The sequence below is a fragment of the Sphaerodactylus townsendi genome, linkage group LG05, assembly GCF_021028975.2.
Source record: "Sphaerodactylus townsendi isolate TG3544 linkage group LG05, MPM_Stown_v2.3, whole genome shotgun sequence".
Taxonomy (NCBI): Eukaryota; Metazoa; Chordata; class Lepidosauria; order Squamata; family Sphaerodactylidae; genus Sphaerodactylus; species Sphaerodactylus townsendi.
The window spans coordinates 19475651-19494117 of NC_059429.1; the positions used below are offsets into that span (position 1 = coordinate 19475651).

Here is an 18467-nt window from a genome sequence, read left to right on the forward strand (position 1 = left end):
ACTCTTCATATCTCAGGGTGCCCCTGCCGCCACCCTCCACCTTCCCCTCCCATTGCCCCTGCTTGCCACACCCCCCACCTTCCCCTCCCAGGGTGAAGGGAAGCACTGGGGGTGGGGGTGGCTGCTGACCTTGTTGCAGGCCCTGCCCCATGGGCCAGCTCCATGTCCTTGCTGGTGCCGGCGGGAGGCACCACAAAAATGAAGGGGGGCGGTAGTGTTGCCACGGTACCCCTGGGACATGCTCACGGCACCCCAGGGTACCACGGTACCCTGGTTGAGAATGGCTGCTCTAGATGTTCACAGACTACAATTCCCATCAGCCCCTGCCGACATGGCCACTGTGCAGCGCTGACGGGAATTGCACCAGGTGCTCAGGAGCAGCAGCAGCAGCAGAAGGCCATTGCTTTCACATCCTGCATGTGAGCTCCCAAAGGCACCTGGTGGGCCACTGCGAGTAGCAGAATGCTGGACTAGATGGACTCTGGTCTGATCCAGCAGGCTAGTTCTTATGTTCTTATGTTCTTATGTAGTCCACGAACATCTGGAAGGCCAGAGTTGGCAAACCCCTGATCCTGGAGTTTGAAGAGTTAATGATGGATGATGACTAGAGCCAATGATAATGGAGGACTCAGGCCAAAGATGATCTGTTGCAGGTCAGGATCTTTGTGAGACCCACTCTGAGTGGTCCCATTGCGCTGGCTCATCATTGTCCGACAGAGCTATGCTGACTACTTGGGAGTAGTACACCTCTCTCTCTCAGTGACAGATTTCTAGGTGAGATAACAACAGTGGGTGGGCAGAGAGGTGCAGGTGACACCAGTAGGATCAGTTGGGGGGGGGGGCAGGGAGCCAAGTTCCAGCTGCCCTCCCACAAAGTTTGGCTGTAGACCCAGCTCGGAGGGTAACGGACACCCAGCTTCACAGCTTGACTACGTATGTTTTCATTAGCAGAGGTTATTTGCTTGAAACAACTTTGCTGCAGTGGCAGGCTCCCCTTTCTGCTGCTAGTGGGGAGGGGACTTTCTCTATGAGAAGTCGAAAGTGAATATGAGAAGAGGGAGGAGGGTTTATGTTGTCCTAGTCTGAGCCAGAAAAAAACGTCCTGGTACCCAGAATTCCTTCTTTGTCTCCTTTTTCTGAAACGTTAGCATCACAGGGTGGGCATATGACTTAACCCGACCTTTTTTTTGGGATGTTAAGGTACCGACTATGGCAAGGAATGCCTCTTTGACAAGCCAACCTACCACTTCCTAGGGAAATCTGGCCGGGGTCACAGTTAAGCACGCCCTGGTGAATGCCAGACGGCGCTGCTGAAATGTGCTCTATGTGGGACTGCCTTTGAAATGCAAGTAGACCTTTAAAGAAAACAAAAATATCCAGGACCAGATGGGCTCTCCCCCTCCCCCAAGTTCCACAAATATTTTATAGAGATATTAGCCTACCTATAATAAAAGGTATTTTAATAGTATCCACCAAAAAAAAAAAATATCCCAGCCTACGTCTGGAAAGTGTTATGGCGCAGGAGCAAGAAAGGGGGAAAAAAATCACTAGTAGGATCTTACCATCCAATATGTTTGTTGAATTACGATTATAAGATTCGGACACATTTCATCTAGTAGACCCAGTGTCGAATTTGCTAATGAAGAATAGTCCTGTCATTTCAGGTTGGCAACTTCCCAAGCAACTTTTTTGTAGAAAAAATTATGTCTTTATACATCTACTATAGAGTGTCTTGGGATAAATGAAGTGCTTCCTCTTGTGGCGTCTGTAATTTTTTCACATGTCTGATTTGCATCAGGTTGTTATGGAGTTTTGGGAACCGGAGACCGACCTCTTTGACCTCTGTAAATGTCCATTCAGCATGTACACATAATGAACGCATCGTAATGCAAAGTTGCTGGGGTGCAGCGTGGTCGTGCTTCCATTGTGGGGCCTGGGGCTTTCGCTATGCCTCAGAAAGCGAGATCTTGACCCCGCAAAATGGGATTTTTCTTCCAGCAATTTCCTCCCCTTCTAGTGCCCCGTGGATCTTGATAGTACAGTGGTTTCAGATGTGATATTTGAAGGGATGTCATGTTGCTGAGGGAGCAAGCTTGTTTTCTGCTGCTCCAGAGACTAGGACCAGGAGTAATGAGTTCAAGGTGAAGCAAAAGAGATTCCACCTAAACATCAGGAAAAACTTCCTCACAGTAAAGGCTGTTCAACAGTGGAATGCACTACCTAGGAGTGTGGTGGCGTCTCCTTCTTTGGAGGTTTTTAAACAGAGGCTAGATGGCCATCTGTCGGGAGTGCTTTGAGTATGTGTTCCTGCATTGCAGGGGGTTGGACTTGATGGCCCTTGGGGTCTCTCCCAACTCTATTATTCTGTGATGTCAGACCATCCATGGACAGAACCCCTGAGGATGCTTTTAAGTTTAAAAGCAATTGAGTCTGGGGAGGGGGATTGGGTGAGGAACACGGTGTTGGGGGGGGGGGGATGTAACCCTCAGGCTGATTCCCAAATGCAAATTACCTCCCTTCCCAAGTTACTATCAGCCTCACAGCAAAAACATTCAGGTATCTCTTCTTTTTTTAACTTTGCCATGAAGTTGCAGCTGACTTATGGCAACCCAATGGGGTTTTCAAGGCAAGAGAAAACAGAGATAGTTTGAAATGTCAGCCTCCGCACCTGCCTGGACCTTCTCAGTGGTCTTTTATGTGAATTCTGACCAGGGCCAAACCTGCTTAGCTTCCAGTATCTGGATTATCCAAGTCAAGGCTCAAGCAGCGTAGTTATATGTTTTTCCCGTGGGGCAAGTAGTAGCTTGAGAGGGAAATCTGCATTTGAAAAAATGGCAAGGTGTTAACCCTGATACAAACCCCTCCCCACTTCATCACAGGTACTTTTAAGATTGAAAAGGACATCTAGTCTGACCCATGGGCAATGTAGAACACAGCCTGTGACAACAGCAAGAGCAAGTGTTGCAGCTTCCAGTTTCCCAAAAAGTACCCACACGTTATGAACCTTTGTCATTGTTATTGTTTAAGAACATAAGAAGAAGAAGAGAAGAAGAGTTTGGATTTATATCCCTCCTTTCTCTCCTAAGAAAGAGCCTGCTGGATCAGACCAGAGTCCACCTAGTCCAGCACTCTGCTACTCGCAGTGGCCCACCAGGTGCCTTTGGGAGCTCACGTGCAGGATGTGAAAGCAATGGCCTTCTTCTGCTGCTGCTGCTCCTGAACACCTGGTCTGCTAAAGCATTTGCAATCTGAGATCAAGGAGGATCAAGATTGGTAGCCATAGATCGACTTCTCCTCCATAAATCTGTCCAAGGCCCTTTTAAAGCTATCCAGGTTAGTGGCCATCACCACCTCCTGCGGCAGCATATTCCAAACACCAATCACGCATTGCATGAAGAAATGTTTAACATTTCAGAGACCGGTGATCCTTATGTTCTACCCCTGTAGCACAAATACCCCTCCCTACAAATAAATTCTGCTGCTCAGTTGTTGTTGTTGTTGTTGTTGTTTTTTAAAAAAACATTTTTATTAGGGTTTTCTTTCAAGTGTAAATGCTTCCTTTTGGTAGCGAACTATTTCCCCCCATGGAGGTAGAGAACGTCAGGAGCAAGGCCTCATTCTCCCTACATTACAGGGAGATAGGAGAATGTGCTTCCTAAGTATAATTCTGCATAAGGGAGAAAGATCTATAGTCATCTGGATGAACTTTCATTATACGTTAACAATGACATATGTGCGCAGTGGTGGGATCCAAAAATTTTAATAACAGGTTCCGATGGTGGTGGGATTCAAACAGTGGCGCCGCCGCACACACGCACGTCCAGTCCCTATTGGGCAGGGAGGTTGCTTTAGTAACCCCTTCTCGGCACTCAGAAAAAATTAGTAACCACTTCTAGAGAAGTGGTGAGAACTGGTTGGATCCCACCTCCGTATGTGCGCGTTTTCTATAAATTTGGGGGGAAATGATAAATCTGGCAGACAGCTCTGCCATTGTTTTAGGGCAGTTTCCCTCTAAGCGTCTTGCTACTGAGTTTACAAGTCACGTGTGTTTGTTTGTTTTAATTTAAATCTGTATCCGCTAAATGTATATCTCGAGCACCAAAAGCGGGAAACAATATTATGCTGCTTTTTTAAAAAAAATGACTGCCCATTTTAATATCAGAGAAGATGCTCCTTTAAAAAGGACAACATAGGATTGCGCGTCCCTTTTGGCGGTGGAGCCACAAAGCGGAGAGCATGCTACCGTTCAGAGTCAGCTAGTCAAAATCATGAGGAGAAGAGAACTATAAAAAGCACAGTAAGAAAAAATTTCAGCAGTGGGTTTTATTGCATTTTGTCGGAACCGTTCGCCTCTGGGTTGGTTTCGACCGGTCATACAAACGAGTGGTGAACCGTACACATGGATGAAGTCCTTGAACCAAGAAACTGAGATCCGGAAGGTGAAGGCGCTCTACTCAGAGCTGTTCTCTCATTGGCTGGCCGTCTCTCAGGCTGGGTTGTCATGTGACTGCCTGTCTGTGCCTGCTGTACAGGTGAGAGGATGTTCTGCACAGCAAGTGTAGACAGGCAGACACATGACAACTCTGTCCAGCCAGCCCCGTGGCTCCCGCTTGGGGCTCTCTGCTCTTTGTTTTACAGGACTTCGTTGCACGGGGTGGGGGAGGCGGGAAAGGAGAGAGATTTGCACAGGAAACTTTAATACCTTAGCATGCTGTCAAACAAAGAAGACATTTTGCTTTATCCAGAAAACATTTTTTTTAACGTGATCATTTATTTTCCTTCCAGATATACAAGATGAGAGGTGACACAGTAACATGTCCTAAAAGTCAAGGCAGTTCATAAAACTGGTCATATTCAAAGTTAGCGTTCAAAGTAATCCCTTGCGATGGCATCGTTTGGCTCTTGCAAGCAATGAAATACCAGGTTTCAAAATGAAGGCATGTGTTGACACATTTTCTAGCTAAGAAAGTAAAGGCCCCAAATATGCATGCTTAAAATTATTATTATTATTATTATTATTATTATTATTATTATTATTATTATTATTATTATTATTATTATTATTATTATTATTATTATTATTATTATTATTTAAATTGTGTTTGATATCACAGTTGCCAGTTCTTTAGCTGGTTGTTGGCCTTTCATTACACTTTGAGCCTCACCCAGAGGCCTAGGATATTGCAATGTATCGGTGTAGTGTTCGTGCTTATTATTGTGAATGGGCCTGCATGGAGCAATTTCCTTAATGATCCAACTGTTAATTGTTGATCAAAAAGTTTGCAGTGAGTACAACTATTCTTACTTTACGTTCTTCTGACAATATAAGCTACACATGAAAGAGATGGGAGGAATACCTGTCCTGACTGTAATGTCACAGCTCAGTTAAATATGAGACTTACATACCAGAAATGCACAAACAAGTTAGACAGTGATGACTGAGAAATATACAGTAAATTAGTGTTTACTTTCTAGGGACAGGCGGGAGAGAGGTATGGGAGTTGCTATTACATATTACTTGTGGAACAATATAAATATTCTGTACAAAGGCTTTTGTTTGTAGCTAAGGTGGACGGGTGCCATTTTTTATCTTAAAAGCAAGCAGACAGGTAATACTTACCAACAAAGAACCTGGGTAAACTAAAAGCTTTGAGCGCTTCCTTTGAGATGCTTAAATGTTGTCGAATGGCTCTTTTCCTTACGCGGGAAACAATAGTTTTGCGCTTTGCTTTCAAAATATATTTCTATATCTCGTTAGACTGTTAAAATGGATTGATTGAACATTCTGCTCGGAAGAACAACTATTAATTCTGAAGACGCTGAATAGCACATTGTTAGAATGTCATTAGTCCAATTGCTTCAATCTTGGAAGAGGCTATTAACATCTAAACGATATCAAACTTATTCGTTACCGCAGCAGATTTTCAATTTTATGATAACTGTCACTGATCATGACCTACTCAGCAAGATTCTGTTGAAACTATATTTGTTTCTTTAATTCTGGCACATCTTTTGCAAATGCTTCTGTGCTGTAGAAAAAGGTATTGGTGGTAATAACATGCTCCTGAGAAAAGGAGGGGGTTATGGGGAAAAATGCTTCTATAGATGACAGATTTAGCAAAGGCATACTTAATGATCCAACTGATAATTGTTGATCAAAAAGTTTGCAGTGAGTACATTTGTGTTGCGTTGTTTGGGACCCTTGTCTCTCTTTTTTGCATAGAGGTGGTGTGTTTTTTTTTTTGTAAGTAAAATCTTTGCCAAATACAGCACAAACAGAATTTTGAGGATTTATGCAAGATGCTGTAGGGAACATAAAAATGTACTGGTATTGTTTCTCCTCCCCTCCCCCCTCCCCCTCCACACACACACTTTTTATAAGCCTGATAGACTAACCTTTGTTAATTTTTTGAAAATCATATTTGAAAAATGCTGGCAGGGTGCATGAGTAGGTTGGAGGAGGACCAAGATATTTGTGCAGTCTGTTGAGTTTTCTGTGGCGGAGGGAAACAGAAAATAGAAAATCTTTTAAAATGCAAAAGATTAACAGCCGGTCATTGTCCTGTCATGGGAGTTAAGTAACACTGGGAAAGTGTAGAGCAAACCTAACCAGAGTTTTTTTTTATCAAGGTTTGGGCAGCTGGTGGCTGAGATCCATTACATAGGTTATTTCAGCCTCCACCGTGTGTGTTCCTTAATTAAAGAAATGGGGTTTCGGGACTTTTTGCTGATCCAAATTGTGCCACCGTCCTCAGACGGTTTCCTACTTTCTTTGTCTGCCTCTCCTTTCTGTGGATAAGCAGCACACGCTACATGGCATTAAAAAAAAAACACTGCTGTTTCACTGCAGAGATTTTAAAGAATTCCATATGCTGCATGTGCTAGAATGTGGCACTTTTCTTGGTGACTCGCACTCCTTTGTTGCAATAGGTAACAGTTAGTTCTGGTACCTATAAACATTAGTTCCATTTCATGCATTCCATCAAACCACTTTTCCAGCCACCTTTTCTTAGTTATTATTATTATTTCAGCTTTGTGATTGAGTAGTCTATAACTACATTGCAACATTTTTGAAGCCATGCTTTGTTTGTTTGTTTGTTTTTAATAACCTGACTCCTACAGCTCTCGTGTCTTACAGCTCACATGTAGCCAGTCGGTATGAAAGGGGAAGCAACCGTATTTACATACTGTGCTTGTTTCGACCCTAAATTAGTCTTCAAAGATTATTTTTAAAGATCAATTTATATAAATTTATATATATAAATGAAAATGTTTTGATGGCTGTGTTAAGAGGCGAAATGTTCCTGTTTGCCAACAATGCAAACTTCTTTTCCCCCTGTTCTCTTGCTCTTTTAGAAGTGGTCCTTCCTTTTTCTTTCTGGTTAGGGAAAATTATAGACATTGTAGTAAACAGACACCATGTCTGCATACTCCTTCCAGTAGTATACGTGCCAAAGGCAGTTTTACTCCTGTTACCATGGCTCAATAATGTTTAGCAAATCTGCATTTTCCACTGGAACGTTAGTTGCATTTTCCTCCTGATTTAAATGAGTAAAATATGGGTAGAAATAAATGATTTATATGACTCATGAGAAAATTCTGCAAAACTGTTTACTTGCATGATTGGCCTTCGTTCTTGAAATCTTTTAGGAAACTTGATTTGGTTTTTTTCTCCATCATTTGCCCTTCCCGTTATGCCATAAAAGTTTACAAATATACAGACTGGTTATAAAGCAAATCCAAAGAAGTAACCTAAGAATTTTTTTTTTAAATCACACTTTTCTATTTACTTGTCATTGGATTTGTTTAAATTTCCTATAGGATTTAAAGTTGCTTCCTGATTGGTAAAATGCAGTAAACGGCCAAATATTTTAAAAGACTGGCTTTTATATTAGTAAAACCTGATGCAGAATCCATGATGGTTTGAAACCAATCTGAGGGTCACAATTTTATGCGTTCTTATTTGGGCCTGTTGAAATCTGTGGGACTTATGTCTCAGTAAAACAGGCATACGTCGTTGCTGATACCCAAGTTCAGGAATAGACCTCATCAATATGAGATTACCAGGAGAGTAATTTAGAATAGATTCCTGGTTTTAAAAAAAAATGAAGGCTGCGAAAGATGAGGTGGGCAGGAATTCAGGATCGAATAAGTGAATAAAGGAGAAATGTAATTTGTTCAAATGTTATTGTTATCAATGTTATTATTATGTGCATGTGTATACCATTTTGCTAATTATGACCTAATATATCCTGAGTTGTAGCCTATCCGCTTTTAACACTTTTTACATCTTTAAAAGTCTTTGCATTTGTAGTCGCCCATTAACCCATACTACGTTTACAGAAATGGCCTGTGCAGTTCAGATGGTATCAAATTACAGCCCAGAACTCCCCCTCCCACTCACACACACACCATTATTCTATCCATAAGAGACTACTCATTCAATATGTGCCTCTTCCTGCCCACCTATACAGGATACCTGGAAAACACACCGAAATAAAATGTTGCATCTATTTGCTAAAATCATATTTATCGGCGAGATACTAGGCCCAGGGCCAGAACAGCCAGCCCTTGGCCTGAAAGGCTGTACAATCAATGCCGCTATTTCCCTCAGCAACTCGTCATGGTTCAGAGGGACAGAAGTTCTCATTTCATATCTCAGTTTCTCATCTATCTGCTAACAGCTGGTCAGCAAAAGCATCCTCCAAAAACCTCTCCCATTTGGCCTGTTGCATTTCACGACTAGTCGAATGCGGCCAAGAGTTTAATAGGTCTGTTGTAAAAAACGCTTCTGGTTCTGTTCAGTCCAGAGTCTCTCGATCCGCATGCGGAGGGCTTTTTGTGCAGTGCTTAAGGGGTGGAGGGATGGGGGAGGACCGACCTCCAAGTCTGCTTTTTGTGCCGGCAACCTGGTATGGGATCTGGCTGCAGGAATGCATAAAGCCTGAACTGTCTCCAAAGGCATAAATGTACATATTGATGTAGATGCCATCTGGGCACCGTGCCTCTCATTTCAGCAATGTTTGGGTCTCAGCTTTTGCACTCAGATACAATCTGTGCGCTCGTGTCCTGCAACCTCCATGCACGAAACTACGCCTGTGCCCTTTGGGGTGTGTGAGTATCTTTCAATAGGGATGTTATTAGAAAGTTTTGTTAATTTCGGAGAATTTTTTTCCTGCGTCGTTTGATGTCAGGGAGAAAGACATATTGTAGCCTCTTATAAGCATGTATTTTAGGAGCCTGGGAACCAATATAATAGATCGTTTCCATTTGTACAGATAGCAATCGTGTCACTCAACTGAACTTAAAATTCTGAAATCTAGAGATAAACACTGAAGAGCAAAAAAATAAAATAAAATATTGAACATACATTTTTCCCCTGCACCTTCACTTCACATCAAATTAAACGCTGCTGTTAGTCGTTCAACAGGTCATTCATACATATTAGTAATTCAACAAAAGAAAATGCATAATTACATTCTTTTAAACGCGAAGAATTGCTTTCCGTTTTCAATACAACAGGGGCAACGGCAACAGTGGCTTGCAGCATGCGACCAATTGGACCGAGCGATACCTTTGATTTTTCTCTGGCGCGTGTGTTAGCCCACCTTGTCCTGCCTGCTTAGAACAAGGTCAGGAGCTTCGCCTATTTCCAGGACATAGGCCGGAAGCTCGTCCCAAATTCAGAGGCCTTACCAGAACATCTTCCTTGCATTACTCAGAAGTCCTCTTTTTTTTTCCATTGCCCCTGGGCAGGGTCCCCTATTCCCTAGCTTGCCAAACCTGTGAAGGAAAATACTGGTATATGAGATCTGTAAGGAGTCCCCTCGGTCTTCCGCTTGGCCGTCTCGGGGGGGTGTCCATGCCGTTGCGTTCCCTTGCCCAGTCTAACCAATGTGCAGACTACTGTACAACTGCATTGTCCTGAACAGGTAGTCTGAACACTGGGGCGACGGAACAGGATCAGGTTCAGATCTTACATTAATCCTCCTTTAGTCTTTGGGAGAAGAGGGGGGAAAAGAGAGAAAGAGAGAGAGAGAAACCTCCCTTCCCGCTTTTCAGGATCTGCATTTTTCCTCCCTTCGAGTTCTGCAGCCTTCTTTCACAAATGCAAACTGGAGTGCAGCGGATTTCGAGTCTTGACGTGGCACATTTGCAGTAGACTGTGGATCTGGCAATGAATTTAGGACTAGGGGAAGGGGGGAGGGCCGGGCCCGAACATCCATATATGGGATGATGTCACCCTAGGGAGGTTTGGGTATGCACTGTGCCGCTGGTGAGACCGCTGGAATTGCCTGCTCTCAGACATGGGTCTGTGTATAAAATGGTACCAGATGTTTTAGTGTAATGTTAAGCAGTCATTTCATCTTGAGGCCAGGTTTTTTTTCTCCCCCCCCCCCCTTCTTCTTCAACTGGGCAGGAAGTGGGCCCCACTATGGAAAAGCTGTAAAAACTCAAGACATGCAGCTTTCCTCCAGCGAGTTCAGTTCGGAGTGAATTAATATAAGTCTGCAAAACAAAACAAAAATTCTCTTTGGTAAATATTGGCTAAGGGAGGGCACGATACACAGTATTCCCCTCCCCTTTGATTATTCTAATTTGAGATTTCTTTCTCCCCCCCCCCCCATTTGTTGGCCTTTTGGACTCAGAAAGGGGTGGGGGGTTCTTTTTTGTCTTGGAGCAGGCAACTCGTAAGTAAGGCTTGCTTCGGACTTGCACAGTAATTACAGCCACTTCCTGAATGTGAAGCCCCCACGAAAAGTCAGCAGAAATGTTCTTTGTCAGAGTCTCCCCTTAAGTAATGAGTTCCACATGTGCTCTTCCTATTTTCCTCCAGCTATTTGGGCTGGCTTGAGACGTTCCTGGAGCTTAAGTCTAGCTCTAAACTTTTCACTCCAGGCATTTTGCAGTGAAACAGTTTCTGGGGCCATAATGAATCGTTTCTGGTGCTATCAGGCCATCGACACCATTAAAAAAAAACACCCTATAGCCGTCCTGGTCCCATTTTACTTTCTCCTGATATCTGCCAGAGTGATTCTGGCAACCTCAGTGACTTTAGCATACATTTGAAAACATTCCCTTCCTCTCTGCTTCCTGATCTTCCCCGCACTGACAGGCATAAATCGTTTTTCTTTGGGGGAGGCTCAGAAAAATCCAGTGGGTTTTTTTTTTTGTACTGTCCCAGGCCAAAACAAAGCACAATTAATGATCTTTTAAATCAGGGATGTTTTTCTGGTTGTTTTTTAAAAAAGTGAACCAAGATTCCCAATTTTTATTTGACTTAAAATCCACTCCCGGAATACCATGGACTGTAACAAAGAGATGAACTTCCAGATCTCTAGCTCACATCTTTCCTAGGTATTTGGTTGGAACTCTAGAAGGAAATCCAGACGCTCTAGCATTTGCAGAGCCAAGGAGTTTGTTTTCTATCACACCTTACTGTGTTTCAAGACTCTGCTGAGGGCCTGGGGCAGACTGGGCTGACCAGGATGGCTTTGTCTGTATACCTATTGGCTATTGCACAATGAAGAAGAAGAAGAAGAAGAAGAAGAAGAAGAAGAAGAAGAAGAAGAAGAAGAAGAAGAGGGAGGAGGAGGAGGAGGAGGAGGAGGAGGAGTTTGGATTTATATGCCCCCTTTCTCTCCTGTAGGAGACTCAAAGGGGCTTACAATCTTCTTGCCCTTCCCCCTTCACAACAAACACCCTGTGAGGTGGGTGAGGCTGAGAGAGCTCCGAGAAGCTGTGACTAGCCCAAGGTCACCCAACTGGCGTGTGTGGGAGTGTACAGGCTAATTTGAATTTCCCAGATAAGCCTCCACAACTTAAGCGGCAGAGCTGGGAATCAAACCCGGTTCCTCCAGATCAGAGTGCACCTGCTCTTAGCCACTGCTCTTAGCCACTACGGCACTGCTACGTAGGAGTGACCACTTCTTGGATCACTTTGGCCAAGGACTGTCTGTTCAGGGAAAGCAACTTGCCCTCTCTGGTCCATGGTGTTCTATCACTAGTACCTGGGATTGCCATTTGAGAGTCCCCTTTTCCTTTCGTCATGTGATTGCTGCTATGCCGGGCAGGCAGGTTCCAAGATGGTTAGGGAGCTGAAAGTTACCTCGGGCTTTCTTTTATTTATTGGGTAGCAAAGATTTTGTCGCTTCCCAATGATCCAATATTAGGCATCGTGGGACCCTAACAACAGAAGCATGAAGTATTTCTGATCTCCTGGTTGTACTTTCAAGGCCGGGGAGGCTGTGAGTCTTCCTGACTGTGGCGTGGAGAGGATGCCATCAAATGGGTTGGATGGAGTTTGCAGTGCATTTATGGCACTAGCTTTGGATTTTCCCAAGTACTTGCTAACAATTTACCCAGTTGGAGCCCTCACTTTTTAGCATCCTCATGATGCACTGATCTGTTCATGGTTCAGTCGTGCTATTTCCCTGTTCTGCTTTTTTCCAGACTTTTGGGGAACAGCACAATCCAAGTGTGATGTCATACCCCGTGCTGCCAAACCTATGGCACTCCAGATGTTCATGGACTACAATTCCCATCAGCCCCTGCCAGCTGATGGGAATTGTAGTCCACGGACATCTGGAGTGCCATAGGTTCGCCACCACTGTGACATACCCTCTGGATAGGAAAGTACACATTTTCAAGGGTCCTACTAGGATTGTCAACCAAACACCACTAGCTATGGGCACAAGACTCTGGGGAGGAGGGGGCAACTACAACATCAGCCTTCTACCTATGCTCTGATGTCATTTTCAGCATAAACCCAGAAGTGGCATCACTGTATTAGGGCAAACCTATAGGTTTTATACCAAACTCTGTGGTTTTACCATAGAGTTTGGGATTAAGCCTACAGCATCGGATTAAGCCTACAGCATCACCCTTGCTTGGTGACACCATATCCAAGTCCAAGTTCGCACCAGAAGTGACGGTCCTGCAACACCGATTCCACCCACCCTTCCTTTTGCTCCCATAGCTCCACAAAGCAGCAACAGAAGCCTGGGGGTGACAACTGGGGGGCCAAGACCTAGTGCCCACAGGTCCTACCTATGTTCATGCCATTTTCCTTCACTTAGTCTTTTGCCTCTGCCATTTTCTCTGCCAGAAGAGGTCATGGGATGCTTTTTTTCCATTAGTGATTCTATAATAATTACCATTGCATGTTTTTTTTTCTCTTAAACCCCTCCCAGTAGCATAATGGGTAAAGAAAGGAGAGACAATAGCAACTGATCAAGGAAAATGTCCAGAAGAACCCAAATGGAAGATTTTTTTTGCATGCACAGTGGCAGGGAATGTAGAACGGAGAATCATTGCTGGTGACCCTGAGCGAGATTGTTTGCCAACATCATAGGATTGTTTGCCAACATCATAGGATAGGACTCTTGAAAGGTTATACCTCGGAATTCTTGTTTTTTAAGGTGTTCCTGGACTTGAATCTTGGGGCCTTTCCCCACTTACCTTAAGCCCTGCGCTACTTGAGGAGAGTAGCGTGGGGTCCCCCGGCACTCCCCACGAGAGGGGCAGCGACAGCGCAGCCGCCCCGACGCGGCCGCTGTCACGCCCCCTCAGCGCGCGGCATCCCAGGTGCTCTTCTTAACGGCGCCTTTTGATGACCCCGCGCAGAGCGCGAGGTCGTGGGGACGCCCAGGCACGTGCCTGGGATGCCGCGTGTGCGGCATAGGGGAGGGGCGAAGAGAGTGGGGAAAGGCCCTTGCTCTTCTACTCCAGACCAACACAATTACCCACCTGAAATATCCTCTAGAAAGTTAATACATTCACGGTTTTTCAGTTCAGTCCTTTCACTAAGTAGCAATTCCTGTCACTTCCTTCCCACCCCACCCACCCCATGTTCCAGAGATAATATTCATGAGATTTACCTCTGTTGAGCAGGGTGAGTTCCAATTCAATCCTCACATCCGCTACTTTTGATGGGGAGCTGACACCAAGAGGCAGAAACTAGACCAAACGCACAATAAGAACTGAAAGGCTGTGGACTGCATCCACACTTCCTTCGATATGGTGTTGTTGTTACGCTAAAGCGATCATTCATCATTTCCTCACAGGCAAATCCAGTCACAAGGGATTGCTATAGCACAGGGGTGGGCAATTATTTTTTCCATGGGGCCGCATAAGAAACAGAAAATATTGTGGAGGGCCGGGCCAAAAGGCTGAACTCCATTCTGCATAATAGGGGCTGGTAAGTGACAGACAGGTGCACAGATCAACTCGGAATCAGTGGCAACAGTTCTGCATACAACACTATTTGGCGCAAAGAATCACAGGCTTAACCTACCTGCACAGTTGTCCACTGTGACAATCAAGCAAGTGGGGAGACTTAAGACCCTTGACCTACTTTTTTCATCAACTGGTGCTTTTGAAAGCCCCGCAGAAGCCGGTTGCCTTGGTTGCCAGCTTCTGCAGGACTTTCAAAGGCACCTCGTGGGGGCGGGGGGGGGGGGCGCGAGGCGCTTTTGAAAGCCCTGCAGAAGCAGGCAGCCAAGGCAACTGGCTTCTGCGGGGCTTTCAAAGGAGGGGAACGCCCCAGAAGCCACTGCGCGAGGGGAGTAGCCTTTCTCAGAGGTCCTTTCCCGTGCATTGGCAAGGTGAGGGGGGGAAGGGGGAGGGTTAGCGGAAGAATTCTAAACAGGTCTTCTTAGGCCAGGGCCAGGTCTGTCATACGGGCCAGTCAGGGTCATCCGGCCCGCCCCCGGGCAGTATAATGCCCAGGTCTGCTATAGCACAAAGAGAGTGTTGATATGCAAAGATGCGTAGATGCGGTCCAGGTTTCCCAGTCCTGAACCAGCTTCTCTAAGCACTGTGCCACGACAATTGGGACAAGGCCGAAGGGTGGAGGAGGAGGTTCTATGTTCTAACTTCAGGGCTGCATGTTTTGCTTCTCACACATTCGCTCCCACAACTGCCTGTCCTCTTTTCTCCCTCCTTCAGTCAGCTGCTTCACCATTCCTATGCCCGTTTCCAAGTCTTTCTAGTGGTCTCTGCCCATTATTAAGGCAAACTGGAGGGGTGGGGAGCTGATGGACCTCTCAGCCTGGCCATCGGGAAGGCAGACAGCAAACGCCATGCACCATACCAAGGGAGATGCGGAAGCACCAGTTCCCTGACTGGGCCTACCCTGGCCTGCTGTTCAGAGAGCGCGATGCCTTCCCCAGAAGGTTGTTCTTGGCAGGGCCAGCAAGTATGTGAAAGGTTTTCCCAATTAAATGCTGACAGCCAACACACTGCTTTCATTATATCAACTGCCTCCCATGTATTTTATTCTACAAGCTTCGCCATAACGGCCAGGCAGTATTTCATTCCGTGCGGCTAATGAAACGGGGCCGGTCACAGGAACCACCGGAGGATGCTGTTTAAGTGCACATTTCCACTTGTCTAGATGATAGCTTTCTCCGAGGATCACCCCCTTTGCCAAAAAACCCAAAAAACCCCCAGAGAAGCGTAACATAAGGTAGCATGTGAAGAAGCCACTCGTGTCCCGGCGTAGTGCTTACTTTGCGGGCTCAGGGGAAGGGCACGTACATGTGGGCACAGGACTGCTTGGAAAAATCTGGCAATTCAGTCGATGCAGAATGTATTCTTGAGTGTTGAGGTAAGTGTGCTTTATTTGAACTAGGGCTGGAGGAGACCTCGGTTCAAAATGCCACGAAGGTGAGTGGCTTTGATCTGGACTCCGGCCCCTCCCGCACAAGTCCTTGAGAACATTTTGAAAACATTTGCAAAACATTTTAAACCTCCCTCTCCTGCCGGTTTGTTCACATTCACCCCCTCAGAATGATTCCCGGCCGCCATTTTGTGGCTGTTCCCCTTTTTAAAGAAACCTCAGTGGATCTGATGCCATAAGGCTTCAAGTTCAAAGCCGCGTGCTGCGATTCTCTTTGGGTCTCGTCTTCTTAGCTTCAAAGACACAACCCCTGAATGTTTGTTTTTTAAATGATGGAAATAAAGCACAAGGGCTGGTACAAGCTCAGAAAATGGCACTAACGAAGAAGTTCAGGAAGCGTGGGAAACATCTCAAGGAGATCGCACGAGCAAGTGAAAACGTCTTCAAAACGTTTCCAGAAAAAAAGAATCGCTAGGGAACGACACGCAAATAAGGCCGATTGAGGCTGAGGGGGAAAAAACATTGCAGAAGTCCATGGAGGAAATGTTTCATTTCGTGCCTCAAAATGTTTTATATGGGTTGTGTGAAATGGACCTCTCTCTCTCACACACACACACACACTTACCTTGCAGGGTTGAAGGGAGGGTGAATTGCAGGAGGGGAGAGGCGCTCTGGCTTCTCTGGAGAAAGGGGATTATAGTGAAAAACTTCTGTAGCTACCTTCTAAAATAACCTTATAAAATGTACACCTTATAAAATAACATGATGATGACGACGACGACGACGACGATGATGATGATGATGAGCCACATAATACTTTTTATTAAGATCAACCAAAATATCACAAGGTTTGGAGTTCTCCAGAACTCTTCATCTGGCTGGATGTTGCATGTTTAACTGGAAGTTGCACGTTTGCATGTTTAACTGGAAGAACTTAGTGATTCCTTTTGAAACTATTGTCAGCCAAAGGAGGTTTCCAAACTTCTTGGAGGCTGGTGCAGCCCAACTCTTCTCGCAGCCAGTTCCTTAGCTTTAATCACCTTTTTTTGCCAGTCCACCTTTCATATCAGCCCAACCTGCTCAGCAAGCTCATGAGTGTTCAGATCCTCTGAAGATGCCAGCCACAGATGCAGGTGAAGCGTCAGGAGAGAATGCTGCTAGAACACGGCCATACAGCCCGGAAACCACAGAGCACCTCAAGTGTGTTTTGTTTGAGAGGCTGAGACTTCAGTTATGGTTGCCAACTCTGGCTTGGGAAATTCATGGGTGTTTGGGGGCCAAGGCTGGGGAGGCTGGAGCTTGAGGAGGGGAGGGAGTTCGTTGGGGACATGAAGAAGAGGAGGCGGAGTTTGGATTTATACCTCACCTTTCTTTTCTATAAGGAGACTCAAGGCTGCTTACGATCTCCTTTCCCTTCCTCTCCCCACAAAAGACACCTTGTGAAGTATTACCTGAGCATTTTTAACTCTCTGCAATGCCGGCCAGTTCATTTCTGTGGAACAATTTTTTTAATTTGTACTTTAAATTCAAAATCCAAAACATACATAAAAACAAACATTGACCAGGATTTTTTTATAGAGATGTCCAGTTTCCTCTGCACTGAACGTTTATTCTTAAACCCTAAACTTTCAGCACGAAGCCATTAAACATCACAGTGAAATTAAATTTTTAGAGTCATTATTGATAAAAAAAGGTTTTATGTTTCTCTATTGGATCATATTTTAGCAGTCCTTAACCTTCAAAACATCTAGTCGTCCATTTTTCCCCTGTTTTGTTTAGATATTCTATCAAGGGTTTCGAATTGTCCATGAATTGTCATATTTTGCCAGCCAATTCATTTCTGAGCACAATTTAAAGTTCTAGGTTTCACCGTTAAAGCTCCAACATTAAATGCCTATCTTTTAAAGATGGCCTTCCCCCATATGGGACTGAAAGTCCAAACAAGACCACTTGGGTAAAGTGTAGCAAACTACTTCAAACAGGGATCTCTTGATAATTTCTTCCCTTCCCAGCTTTACCCCCAGATCCCCAGGAGTTTCCCAACCTTGAGTGAGCAACCCTATCAGGTCTGTATGGGGGAAGTTACTTCAAGTAGGGATCCCACCGTACTCTGGCTGCCTTTTAACAAGGGCCTTTTCCGCACCTGCAGAATAATGCACTTTCAATCTGCTTTCAATGCACTTTGAAGCTTGATTTTGCTGTGCGGAATAGCAAAATCCACTTTCAAACAGTTGTGAAAGTGGATTGAATGTGCATTATTCTGCTTGTGCGGAAGGGGCCAAGAAGGACTTGAGCTCTTAGTGCGATTATTTATTAAAATGCAATAGTGTATAGTATAAAGAAGTGCAAAACATGTCTATCAACAAGAATTTTAGTCCAATAATTACAATTCAGCCTTGAATGACAGCTGTTTATGGGACTTTGATGGAGGCTGAATCGTAATTATTGGACTAATATTCTTGACATTTTCCCGGTTATGGTTTAATTGTTCCATGTGGCTATGTACGTTTTCCACCTCTTTTGGATTTTTCACTGTTGCAAGGGGAGTGGGCTCAGCAGGGATGTGATGTCATATGAACTATGCTCAACTAATAATAAACTGGTGAATTAATGAACTAAGCCTGGAGCTCAGCTGTAATTCCAGGAGAGCTCCAGGTCCCACCTGGAGGTTAGCAGCCCAGATAATACTGAGGCCCTGTTCTGTGTCCCAAATGTCAGAAACATGACCTTCTCCGTTATGGTGTCTCAGCTTTGCAGTACCTCCTTTAATACAATGGTTTGCCTGGAGCTATTATTTTTTACACCTCAGACATTTTTTACACCTCAGACAGCATGGTGTAGTAAT

The 18467-nt window shown here is 44.8% G+C and overlaps 1 long non-coding RNA gene across 1 annotated transcript; it reads right to left on the bottom strand.

The window, feature by feature from the left end:
- Positions 1-4308: 4308 nt before the first annotated feature.
- LOC125432380 lies at positions 4309-10136 on the bottom strand. The gene is made up of 2 exons (XR_007244461.1): positions 9478-10136; positions 4309-6494 (listed from the first exon to the last, which is right to left on the bottom strand). It is a non-coding gene; the product is annotated as an uncharacterized LOC125432380 (long non-coding RNA).
- Between the last annotated feature and the right edge of the window lie 8331 nt (positions 10137-18467).